The sequence below is a fragment of the Parasteatoda tepidariorum genome, chromosome 3 (genome assembly GCF_982258835.1).
Source record: "Parasteatoda tepidariorum strain Cologne lab strain chromosome 3, Ptep-v5.0, whole genome shotgun sequence".
NCBI lineage: Eukaryota > Metazoa > Arthropoda > Arachnida > Araneae > Theridiidae > Parasteatoda > Parasteatoda tepidariorum.
This window is the reverse complement of record NC_141757.1, coordinates 6,173,017-6,187,058: the sequence shown is the minus strand read 5'-3', so window position 1 is coordinate 6,187,058 and position 14,042 is coordinate 6,173,017. Positions and strand designations below refer to the sequence as shown.

At 30.6% G+C, this 14,042-nt stretch overlaps 1 protein-coding gene across 1 annotated transcript in view; it reads left to right on the top strand.

Annotated features, from left to right (window-relative positions):
- Positions 1-14,042, top strand: part of LOC107455053 (uncharacterized) — a 295,610-nt gene that overhangs the window by 71,248 nt on the left and 210,320 nt on the right. Inside the window, exon 2 of the mRNA XM_087158672.1 lies at positions 13,475-13,555. The gene's annotated coding sequence lies outside the window, so the exon portion shown is untranslated. The remainder of the gene's footprint in view (positions 1-13,474; positions 13,556-14,042) is intronic.

Sequence of the window (14,042 nt, the reverse complement as noted above, 5' to 3'; positions counted from 1 at the left end):
GGGGAAAATTTATCGAATTTCGTTCCGGTTTTTTGGTTTTCCGGTTTTCTGAATTCCGGATAACGGGTTCTGTACTGTAATTGTTGAAAAAAAGATCGAAGGACGAAATCACGCTAATCGGACTCCTCAAATGCGTGTTTCGTTTCGAGATTAGGTTGTTTCAATAAATAATTTTGTGAAAAAAAAAAACGTCGGATTTAAAAACAACGGAGAAATTAATAGCAATAACTGCCAGAAATTCGATGGAATTATTGCCTTAAAAAGTAAATACTCAAATGCACGATTCGAATTTTCCATATTGCTTGAAATGTATCGGGATATTTAAAATCCACTTGAAAATCAATGTCAATAAACTGCCGAAAATACAATCGAAACATTACATCGAAACATTACATCGATTTACGATACTATTGGCGTAAATTGAGCGAGTCAAATAGTGATTATATCAATGCATGATTCAAACATTACGTGTAAATTTCTGTAGAAAAGAAAAGTATATACATATATATTTTTTACTTTTCAGAGGAAAAATCTTCCTGCAATAACTCTGTAACGTTCTGCGACAATGTCGTAGTGGTTCTGCCACGGGGGTCACCAAAAACTATATCGAACATAATGTGGAATGATTTATACTTGACATGCAAATACGAAGGCGCCATATTGGATTGATTCTATGCTCAAAATATTTAATTGGCCTTTTATTGAGTAATTATGAGTTGAGTCTTCAATGAAAATTTCTATTGATTTATATTATTTGTCAATATGACATCCAAAAAAATGAAGAAAAAAAAAAGCAAGTCAACAAAAACTAAATCGAACATAATGAATCAAATATCAATACTTTTTTTTTTCAATTTTAATTCTGACTCAGAAGTACCTGAATGAAACTATCTATATGTGATTAATTATTATCGATGATTTTATTTCAGTTGTACTCAGAAAATATGTAGATGAAAACAACTGAAAGAATTTTTTTTTTTTTGTGATTCCACATAATTATTTATTTAATCGAACACTAATCAAATATAAAGACGCTTTCTTTTCATGTAGGTAATGTTGTACTCAAAACTAATATGAAACAGAATGAGAAATATTAAAGTATAGTTAAATATTTATGATTTAGGTTTGCTTGAATTCAGAAAATAAATACTGTAAGATTAATTACTTTTATTCCAGTAATTTACGTAATTATTTATTGTGAGAAATTCTGGACCTTGTAGTTGAATAGTAGCTGATTTAAACGAAATGCTTTTTTTAATAAAGTAAATATTTTCGATTTATTCAAAATAACCCTTTGGCACTTGCAATTCTTAAGGAATACTTTTTTAAGGAAAAGTTTTTAAACTTGTAGGCCTCAAATATTTTAGATTCTACCAGAGAAACTAGAGTCGAAAAAAAAAAGAGCGATTACGTGCAAAACGCACCATGGAAAGCTGATTCTGTGTAATGCTAAATAAGTAAAACGGTGTTGGCCATCGTTTTACTTTCAGCGAAACCGCAAGAATGAGATGGATTCATAATCCGATTTCGCCACATTGTCTTCCCTTCTTTTTTCGAATGAAGAACAAAATATGCCCCAGCATTTTCCAGAATACGTGGTTAGAAGATACCAAATGTCAGATTTCTCGCGTCTGCATTTCTCATCTTTCCATTTTTATATTTGAAAGAAAATGCCGACGAATTCCCATATAAAACGCACACACAAAAAAAAAACGTTCCACTGCTTTGGTGTAGCCAAAAGTTTAAGTTAAAATGCACTTTTTTGTAGTAAATAAAGATTTACGGCTACTTTTTCCATCCTTCGGTTTATACTTTCCAGTTTTTTTCGTCGTTTTTGTAGAAGTTCGAGAACGAGAAATGCGCGTACGTAAATTGTGTGTTTCTTTGCAGTGGAAAAAAAGCTATGCGTCTGAAAGGTTATGTAGAAGAAATCGTCCTCATGCATTTTTTATTCCAATTCAGTGTCTACTTTATAAGCCTAAAACTGAGCAGAAATAGGCAGTCTATTTTTATTTTTTATTTTTATAAAACGAAACAATAGCTGACTGTATTTTCCGTTTCTGAAACGGGAGCTTCAGCAACGGAAAGTTTAGATGTTTTGTTTCGCTGAAAAAGGAACTAACAATTCGCAGTGAATTCCAAAAAACGGAAATATCGCAAGACTTATTTTCTTTTCAAAATGTTGAGCAAAAACGATCACAGGTAATAAAACTTTAAATGATTTCGGGAATTTTTTTTTTCCATTCAGAATAATAATTAGACCCTTTCTATAAGCTAAATATCCAAATTAAAACAATTTATTTTTAAAAACTTTTCACACACACACACACACACAAAAAAAAAAAAATAAATAAATAAATAAATTGTCACCAAATTAATATTTGAAATTAGTTTGTTTGGAATTTATTGTTTTAGGATACTTAGTTTTCCATCTTTTTATTGTTTTAAATTTAGTATCCAAAAAAAAAACTTTAACAAAATTAATAAATTATTTTAAATTTAAATTTAGCAAATTAAAACCTATTTATAACTTATTTGAATTATGTAGAACAAATTAACATACCCATTTGTTTCAGTATTTTTTATTTTATAACCGTCGTTGAACAGCCGTCCCAATTTTATGACTTTACGACTACTAATGTTCAACTACTTTATCCTTGTTATTTTGGAGAGGGAAACAACGAGAATCACTCACGGGTAGCCTGATGGCAAGGGGACTCTAACCCATGATCCGTCTACCTCTGAGGATATTTCACGTCAGCACTGTGGTCGGTGCAAGCTGGATGCGGAATTCGTATCGAATGGGATTCAAACCCGGTTTGCCTCATTAAAAGGAGAACGCTCTATTTCCTGAGCCATCGCGGCTTTCGGTTTCAGGATTATAACATTCAACAGTATTTAAGGATGAAATACCATAATACTCTCCGCACACATAAAGTTTTGTTAAAAAGAGTAGCAACCCCAACACCACTAGAATAAAAAAATTAGAAATCTAAAGACTATGAAATTTTAATGTTGTAAAAAATGCATGCTTTATTTTAATTAAAGGGATGCAAAGCGCTCCTGATTATCAATCACTATTTATAACTACAGTAGAGTCCCGATAATCCGAGCCCCGGTTATCCGAGTTTCCGCTTTAACCGAGCTATAAAATATTTTAAGAATTTTTTTGTTCTAGTTTATTTTTTATTTTTAAAAATACCGCCGAAAAATAAATCTGAATTTTATCTTCCAAACACTCGGGAAAACAAAATCTAACAACTTGATTCCATGAAATGATCGTTAATATCGTGAATAATGAAAATGAACCCAGCGAAGATGATGAAGACAGAGAAGATGAAAATCAACATATAAAAATCTCTCACACAGATGAACTTAAAGCTGTCGAAAATGCTACTGAATACATAGAACAAAAAAAAGAGGCTACACCAGCCTTCCTGTTATCCCTAAAAAATGGCGAAACATTGATGCAGAAAAGCATCAAAGTTATGTAAAACAAAAAGCGATTAAGGATTTTTTTTAAGTAAAAACTCTTTAATTCTCGCAAAGTATACTTTTTAAGTTTTTTCAAGTAAGCTTTTTAATAATAATAGGAATTATATGTGGTATACTCGTATAAATTTTATATTTCTTAAATATATTACATTTATACCAACACTTTTTCTTTCTTTTTTTATACTCTTCGTTTTAACTGAGTTTTTCAGTTATCCGAGTTGGTCGTGGTCCACATTAACTCGGATAATCGGGACTCTAGGGGACAGTGGGGTCAATTGTAACATTTTTTACTTAACTATTTTTAACTAACAAAAAATCCAATATATTATTAGTATTAATTGACAGACGAGTAAAGTAGACTATCCTCTACTAGAAAAAAAATAAATACCTGATTTTAAATATTATTATATTAGTTGTTAACAATTTTTGACAGTCGTGCACTTGTTACAATTGTCCCCACTTACGGGGTCAATTGTAACAGTTCATAAATTCAACTAAAACATAGTTAATTATTCATATTATCATAGTTGTGATATATTTTTTTATTGATCAAAATAGTAGTAATATTTTAGGAGTAGAAATAATAATGAGCAGAGACCTAAAAGGTTAAAAAGTTTAAGGGGCTAAAAATTTTAATTCATGCTGTGAAAGGTGACCAATAAAATAATGCACATGCAACATAATATAAATGATATAGGAAACTATTGGTGGTTCTTAAAGAGTTAAGTAATGGTTTGTAAACATAAGATTATTTATTTTCAGCTGTTACAATCGTCCCTTTACTTATTGTTACAATTGTCCCCGAGACGCCATTTCAGCTTCATTTGTTAAAAACAATGCTAGTTAATTAGCAAAACTAATCTTTTTTTTTCTTTAAATGTTAATTAAGGTGTCCACTTACATATTCGGTTACTAATTTTTATTTGTTTAAACAAAATTACTTTGTTACAATATAATATTCTAATACCAAAAAAAGTACTTGCGTGGCGTGAAAATATCTTTTGTGATGTAACTCTTTCGAAAGTACATAAAAATGGTTGCCATCAGGGGTGTACATGTAGATTTATTAAATACACCTTGTGCGCCACCTAGGAACCAAATCTAGAACCCGACACTCAAAATTTTTGCTCTGTTACAATCGTACCCTGTTACAATTGACCCCACTCTCCCCTACTGTATATCTAAATAATATCAAAAAGTAAACAAAAGCAAGACAAATAAAAGAATTCTAAAAAAAAATTATCCAACAGCAGCGGCCGCCATAGCAATGCATGCGCACTGTTTATTATTCTTGAATGCAGTTGAAAAGTGTGACGACGTCAAAAATAAGATGCGCACGTCATCAAACCTATAACAACACCCATTTTGCCCATAATGTAAAATGTAGTAAAAATTTAATAGGTTTTTTAAGAATTAGATGTTGTTAGTAACTGACTTTTTGCAGTGACTCTTATTTTCGTTGTGAATTTTTTTTGCAGTGATAGTTTTCTTTGGCAGTGACTCTCTTTTTAAATGAAATAACAAATTTATGAATCAAACCTTTAAATAGTTTGACTCTTTTTAATAAAAATGACTTTTCTTTTGCGGTGATTGTTTTCTTTTGCGGTAATTGTTTTCTTTTGCAATAACTGTCTTTTTAAATGAAATAACAAAATTATGAATCAAACCTTTAAATTGCTGACTCTTTTTATTGAAATGACTATTTTCTTTTGCGGTGATTGTTTTCTTTTGCAGTAACTGTCTCGTTAAATGAAATTAATTACAAAATTATGAATCAAACCATTAAATCCTTTTACTCTTTTTATCGCATTGACTGTTCTCTTTTACGTTTTTTTTTTTTTTTTTGGAGTGACTGTCTTTTTAAATGAAATCAACTACAAAATTATGAATCAAACATTTTCAAATTTTAAGTAATTAAATAGAAAAATATAGCGAAATTGAAAAATAAATAATAATTTTATATGCCTTCATAGAGTGCATTTGTGTAAACGTTATCCTAAAAATTTAAATTTCTATAAAAAAGATAGATACAGGACGTTTAACATTGAAGTTTTTACTGAGCAAATAAATTAACACTCAAAGATGATCACTCAAAACTTTGTTGTTCACATTTGTTTTTTTTACAATCAATTTAAACTTAAATAACACATTGCTAATGTTACTTTTCTTCCATGTTAGGTATTATAAATTAAATAATAACATTTAACAAAACCGTAACCGTAAAATATTAACCGAAGAGCAGTTGTTCAGGGGGAAAAGCCCGCTCCTTCCAATGATGTCACCCGAGTTCTGGTCGATTCGAAATCCGCACCCGGCTTGCACTGAACACAGTGTTGACGAAAAATATAATCAGTGGTGGACGGATCCTGGGTTGGAATCCCCTTGCTATTAGGCTAACCGTTGGAGGTTTTTGTAGTTTTCCTCTCCAGGTAACGCAAATGCGGGCTTGTTCCACCGAAGAATTCTCCAGTGGGGCAAATATCTCTTGATAATTGATCCAAAAGTTCCCTTGTCTTCTGGATTATAAAATGACAAGGCTACGGAGTTTAACATTAGTAGTCGTAATCCCAAAATTGGGTCGGGTGTTCAACGACGGTTATAAATAATATGTTTTTGCTTGGTGAACATATGGGTTTAATCTGAAGCGCGAATCTGAAAGCACAATCTCATCTACGAGGGTTGCTATTTATATTTCTGGCCTTGGCAACAGTAAGTGTTGCTAGGCGACCGCAGATGATTTTTATCGAAAGTTTGATATTTTTAAACATAAATTCAGCAGACGATTTACCATTATAGCTTCATTTGTGTTGTTGACAGTAAATTGAAAAGTTCTTCTCTTTCAAAAAATGGAATTGAATCGTGAACATTTTCGTGCCATTATTTTTCATAACTTTCGACGTGGATTGTCAAGACAAGAGTGCTTCGATGAACTTAATTCTTTATTCAGCGATAAAGCGCCATCCTACAGCACTGCAAAAAATTGGTATAACGAATTTAATCGTGGTCGATGTTCGATCCAGGACGAATCCCGTGCAGGTCGTCCAAAATCCGTTGTTGTGCCAGAAAAGATCGATGCTGTGCGTGAACTGATAAAGCAAGATCGCCATGTGACATACCGTGAGATAGAGGCGTCCTTGGACATTAGTATGACTAGCATCAATAAAATATTGCATGAACATTTGAGCGTAAAAAGAATTTGTTCGCGTTGGATCCCGCATAATCTGACAAACGCTCAAAAAAAGGCTCGTGTCGATTGGTGCAAGGAAATGTTGGAAAAATACGTTCAAGGTACATCAAAGGCTGTGTATAACATCTACACAGGTGACGAATCATGGATCTATGCATATGAGCCGGAAACAAAACAGCAATCAACTGTATGGATCTTCCAAGACGAGGCAAAACCAACAAAAGTTGTTCGAGGAAGAAGCACATCGAAGCAAATGATTGCCTGTTTCTTCGGCATTAACGGTCATATGGCAACAGTGGCGTTAGAGCAACGTAGGACGGTCAATTCTGAATGGTACACGACCATTTGTTTGCCAGAAGTCATCGGAGAAATTCGAAAAAAGCAGAAGAACAGGCGAATCATTCTTCATCATGCAGTGCGAACACTCACACATCGACTCCAACAAAGGCATTTCTGACAGAGCGAAAGATCGAGCTGATGGGTCATCCGCCGTACTGCCCTGATTTGGCACCCAATGACTTCTTCTTATTTCCACACATCAAAAATAAATTACCTGGACAACTATTTTCGACCCCCGAGGAAGCGGTTGATGCATTCAAAACGCATGTTTTGCAGTTACCTCAATCGGACTGGAAAAAGTGCTTTGAAAATTGGTTCAAACGCATGCAAAAGTGTATTGATCATCATGGAGAATATTTTGAAAAACAATAAAACCAATTTCGATCCTACATATTTGTTTTTTCATTATTAGGCCAGAAATATAAATAGCAACCCTCGCATCATTATATGAATTTGAACCTAATTTCGAAAAAAGCGCTCAGATTTTTAGGCTATTGACTAATCGAGTCCTTAAAATGCTATTTAGCTCTTAAATATATAAAAATTATTTACTTATAGTTCTTTCTAAAAATTGACAGCTTACAAATTTATTAAATAATTTACGAATTGCAATTTTATTTAAAAATCGTTAAGAAAATTTTTTACATTATTTAGAAGACGTAAACAAGTCTCATCTCGATTTCAAAATGGACAAATTAAAATTAAAATACCTCATTTTATAATTTAACAGCTTACAAATTTATTTTAAGACTCAAACTAGGATTTAAACTGAAAACTTAACAAATTTATTTCAAGGTAGATGTTAAACAATTTTATTCCATTTATAAATATATTTTAAAGATTTGAAACTCGCAAATTTATTTAACGATTGAATACATACATATCTACTAAAGAAACAAGCATCTTGAATTAAGACTCATTTATTCCATTCGTACTATTAGTTCACGCTCTCCCTATATCTTATTCAATAATTGAAACGTTAATAAAATACTTTTTTATTCATCCTCTCAAATTCAAATACAGTTTTTTAACTTGTAGTGTATGACACTTGACGTTAATACAGTTTTTTACAAATGTTGATTCATTCATTAAATTTAATTAATTTTAGTTCTATATGGGAGAAAATATTGTAATTATTTTATAAGAAGTAACTAAAATAAAACTCTTTTTGGCTGACTTAAATAGGATTTGATTTTAACATTTCCCCCCCCCTTCATATTGCTTGTTTTCAGTTAAAAAAAAAAAAAAAAGAAACATTTTACGAACGCCTTGAGTTCTAAAAAATATCACGGTTCAATCATAACGATGTAATCGAGACAATCTGATTCTGTTAAACATACAGAGAAATAAAGTGTACATTAATAACACTATTCTCATCATCTCGTTGAAATATTTTCAACTGAAATAACTCTTTCAGAATTAAAAAATCAACTCTGATCAAAATTCAATGACTTCTGAATGCGTAATTAAGTACTTAAGGCCGCCGACGACACGCACGCGAGTTTATTAATGCACCCTCGTGAATATATCAACACGTCTAATCGCGTCTTCACAACCCCTCCTTATCAACTCCACTGCACCCCCCAAATAACAGATTGCCCGGAACAGAATACCACCGACACTGAATACCACTAATAGCACTGACTCGGTGCAATCGAGTGAAATACTCAGGCCCAAAATGCCCGAGTGAACACCCAATGTATCCTCAGTGTTCCACCTGCACGCACTCTTGATCATGGGGCGCACTCAGACCCTCCCCCCCTCACCCTAGGGGGTCGCTCTAGCCTCAACTTTTGTAACTTCGACCTTTTCCTGCAAGGTTGGGATAAGCCATGGGGGCTCAGGTGGGGCTCTCCAATGTTTATTGCTCCTGTCGTCACTACTGCTCCCCTTTTGGTCTCCAAAGGGAGGTTTGGGAAAGTATTGACGAAAATATCAGAGGCGTAGGAGGTATTCACATCGAAGATATCATGAATTCTAATTATAGGGATGGTGAGTTTGGATTTATAAGTGTAGCTTGTTTTATTAACACCTGAAATCAAGATGTGTGGAATCAAGTTTTGAAATGAATACTGAGTATTATTCATATAGGGTGGATGTTTCGTTATTTAATAATTAGGGATTTTTTTTTGTTAGTTTTAAATGTAGAATTAGTTTTAGAAGGAAGTTGGAATTGGTTTTGAATGTAACGCAAACAAATGTTTTCACTTGAGGAGTTGATTTTGTTAAAATTGTTTTAATCATTTCTTGATGAGTGGGGAATTTAATGTATAAATAAATAAATGTTATTGCAGAAATGATTTATCATAAAGTGAATCTATTGTCAACTGTCTGTACTTTTTGTCAAGGTTAATAAACAGTAGGGGAGAGTGGGGTCAATTGTAACAGGGTACGATTGTAGCAGAGCAAAAATTTCGAGTGTCGGGTTTTAGATTTGGTTCCTAGGTGGCGCACAAGGTGTATTTAATAAATCTACATGTACACCCCTGATGGCAACCACTTTTATGTACTTTTGAAAGAGTTACATCACAAAAGATGTTTTCGCTCTTCTTAAGTACTTTTTTAGGTATATGAATATTATATTGTAACAAAGTAATTTTGTTTAGACAGGTAAAAATTAGTAACCGAATATGTAAGTGAACACCTTAATTAACATTTAAAGAAAAAAAAGATTAGTTTTGCTAATTAACTAGCATTGTTTTTAACAAATGAAGCTGAAATGGCGTCTTGGGGACGATTGTAACAATAAGTAAAGGGACTATTGTAACAGCTGAAAATAAATAATCTTATATTTACAAACCATTACTTAACTCTTTAAGAACCACCAATAGTTTCCTATAGCATTTATATTATGTTGCACGTGCATTATTTTATTTGTCACCTTTCACAGCATAAATTAAATTTTTAACCCCTTAAAGTTAAAAGTTTAACCCTTTAGGTCTCTGCTCATTATTATTTTTACTTCTAAAATATCACTACTATTTTGATCAATAAAAAATATATATCACAACTATGATAATATGTATAATTAACTATGTTTTAGTTGAATTTATGAACTGTTACAATTGACCCCGTAAGTGGGGACAATTGTAACAAGTGCGCGACTGTCAAAAATTGTTAATAACTAATATAATAACATTTAAAATCAGATATTTATTTATTTTTTCTGTTAGAGGATAGTCTACTTTACTCGTCTGCCAATTAATACTAATAATATATTGGATTTTTTGTTTGTTAAAAATAGTTAAGTAAAAAATGTTACAATTGACCCCACTCTCCCCTAAAGTTTGCTCTTTCGGGGGGTTTATTTTTCCATTTTTCAGTCATTTTAACAGAAAAAAAAGTGCTGTAGTTTTTTTTTTTCGGGATAAAATTAGAACAGCAGGAGAAATGGGAAAAAGTAAATCAAACGTAGATTAGCCAAAAAAAAAAAAAAACCTTTTTATTCAACTCCTATTAGTTCATACTCTCCCTACATATTGTTCATATTTTCAACCAAATATTTTCAATGATCCAATGAGCGAAACACGAGATGGAATTTTTCGATGAGTTAAACGTTAGTCATTGTTTTAAATTTTACTACAAGCGATTCAGTGTTTCACCTATTTCAAAGACAACATCAGTGATAAATTCTAACTTATTTGAACAAAAAATTAGTTTATTGTGCACATTTAAATATTTAATTATTTTATATTCCCTGTGTCGGATAAATACAAAAAAGAACATGACGTTGTATCACGTGTGGTCCACGTCACCCAATTACTTTTATAGTTGTCTGATAGCAGGCACCTTTTTTTTTTTTTACCAATTCCTACTATTTGTTCACACTATATATATTTATATATCTTGTTCAAATTTTCATTCATTTATTTCGAAATGAATGGAATGAGTTCAGTGTTCATTCATATACTATTTCGAAATGACATCACTCTAACAGATGAAATAATTATTGACTATCTATAATTTAATAAAACAATTTTAAATGTTTAAGTAATCGCGGGAAGCTTTTGTGGTTTACTTATAAATGTAACGCAAATGCTCAATTATTAGCTCTAAGAATGTCAAGGTAATCATGCTGCTTGATTCAGGACTTTGTCCTTTGTGTTAGATTCCAAAATTACAAAATGTTACATTAGACAAAGTCAAATTAATTTGTGGAAATAAATAAGGTCATTATTTAATTTTTTTTTCCTAACGAAAATTAATCTGCGTTTGATACTTACTCGTCTTATAAACATTGATTGAAATGTGTTGTAAGATTGTGAAATATTACTATTAAATTATCAACAAAGGATGACAAATTTAATAATAATTATTCATCTTACAATAATCTTGTTATCTTACGGGTAAAAGTTATAATACGATCTGAAATATGCATTAAAAAAAGAAGAAGAAAAAATATGTTCTTTTCATAATTGACAATAAACTTCTAAAAAAAGATTGTTTTCCCTTTGATAACATTTGTTCGATTCATCGGTCTAATAAAATATCTGAGAAAATGTTAGTTGTTAAAACGATCTCGCTATTTTCTCTACAAAAAGAATACAAATCGAACATGGATATAAGCCTAAGAGGATACGCTGTTCAGAGGATATGTGATTACATTAAGTACATTTAAGTTTTCAAAAATTTGAATAAAAATTCTGTACTTTAAACGTTACTTCGCGCAGCGTCATTTTGTTAAACACTGTAAAATACTGTAAAAATTTTTCCTCTAAGTTTTATTTTTTGTATATCCTGAACTCAGGTAAGAAGTTTTTTCTTTTATTTAATACTAGCTGCGTTAAACTAGAGTACAAGAAAACTTAAATTTAAACAACTTTTAAAATGTATTTAAGAGATAAAATGGATAAAATAAAGGGGTGGGCTAAATGTTCGGGAATAGTACATTTTGGTTTTTACATTTACCCTCATTACATACTTACAAAAATAATGGAGTTATCAACAGTGTCACAATCTTGATGAAGTAGACCTATACGTTAAACAACCATCGGTACCTCCAAAATCATAACAGTTAAATTTTTTTTCCTCAATAAACGCGTAAGTATTAACGCGTAATACTAAACTAAAAAACAATTTTTTTATTTAAATAGCTTAATATCTTTTTTTTACTTAATTTTTTTAAAAACAGTGTTAAAAATTAAAAATATATATAGCAATAATATTTGGAATTTTATCTAATATAATATCTAATATATCTAAAATATAATTTTATCTAATTTTCGATGGTGTAATGTATAATATGTTGATATGCTGTCTTTATCAACGTATTATACATTACATACGTACATATACATTACAAACGGTGTAATGTATAATAGCTGATAAAAACATGAATCTGTTGATTTGAAACAAATAATAAATAAAACTTAATTTTTAAATGATAAAAATAAACAAATAATTTAACTTGTATTGTATTAATTTATTATTGATGCTTAAAAGTAGATTCTGAAGATTTTCTTTGCTTTCATCATCATCATATTTGGCTAGACAGCCCAGGGTGGGCCAGTGCCTTCCTTTGAATTCGAATCCACTTCTCTCTACTTTTGACACTTGTTCGCCAGTTTTTCTCCTTTAGAGTAAGGAAATCAGTCTCAACTAAATCTAGCCATCTCAGCCTGGGTCTACCTCTTTTCCTGTTCGTTAGGGGTTTGTGTAATAGGATTTTCTTTAAATTTGAGTCATCATTCCTTCTGAAAATGTGAGCTGCCCAGTTCATTCGATTTATTTTAATGAATTTCACAATATCTGGCTCTCTGTAGATTTTATACAGTTCAGTATTATATCGTCTATTTCTTTGCTTTATGATTATAAATTAAGGGATCTGAGTTTTATTTAACTGTGATTGTTTTGTTACAGTTTTAAAATGATTTTTTTAAATGATTATGCAATTTTAAATTGGATTTGTTAAATGTCAAGCTTTGCTGATCGGTGTCCGTATGAACCTGCTGATCCCATCAAGAGGTGGGTGATTATCGCAACGGCTAGGCTAAGTTCTACCGTTTGCCCTTTTTAAAGGGTAAGTCGAAATTCTAAAGCGAGTAATTCTAAAGCTACTACAAAAATTAAATTTAATTACTGTTCTAATGATTACAAATTTTGTTTTACATTTAATTAAAAATTTTAATGGTTTAAAATTATGCAAAAATGATGCAATTTTCTTTTATTCAAAGTTGTCATAGCATAGTTTTAAGAATATTAATAAGGACTTTGTTTAGAACCTAGATAAGAGTCAATAATTTAAAAGAAAAAAATACAATTATTAAGAATTTTAAAAATGACAAAATATATTAATTTTAGAAAAAACTAAAGATCTGTTTTTCTTTATATTTCTGTTGTTAATCCAGATTTCATTTTTTTTTTTAAAAAGAAAAAAAAAACTTAACATTTTCTTTTTTTATGTTTTTTTTTTTACAGTTAAAAAATAATAAATTCTGTTTTGTTTTTCCGCAGGTTTCTCCTGTTTACTTCTACAACTATTAGTATTCAAGTTCGTAAAGTGATTTTGAAATTTCACTTGGTATTCATTTAAAGGTAAGCAATTTCTTTTTAAATTCAATTCAACTTTACTTGGTCTTGGACTTGCATTTATTCATAATGTCGTTTAATTTTTTTGATCTTAGAAAAAAATACTTTTGACTTTTTAAACTTTTAAAATTTTTTACATATTTTCTTAAACATTCTTTTAACACTTGCCATACTAAAAATTTTTTTATCTGTAATTTTTTATCGTTTGCTTATTTAATATATATAAATATCGTTTGGAGGAGGTCCACTCTGTATACTATTCGGGGTATTCCTGTTAAGTACATGTCTACCAAAATGAATGAAAAAAAAAAAAAAAATGAAAAAATCAATTTTTCGTCAATAGAGGTCATCATAAATTAATTAAAATTCTGTTTTAAAAATGCAATATTGCAAATTTGAATATATTAATTTCGCAACTGAGAAAATTTAAACAAGTTTTTGTCTTATTTCGTGTTATGTTTGCATATAGATTAAGATTTTCGGATTTTCATGT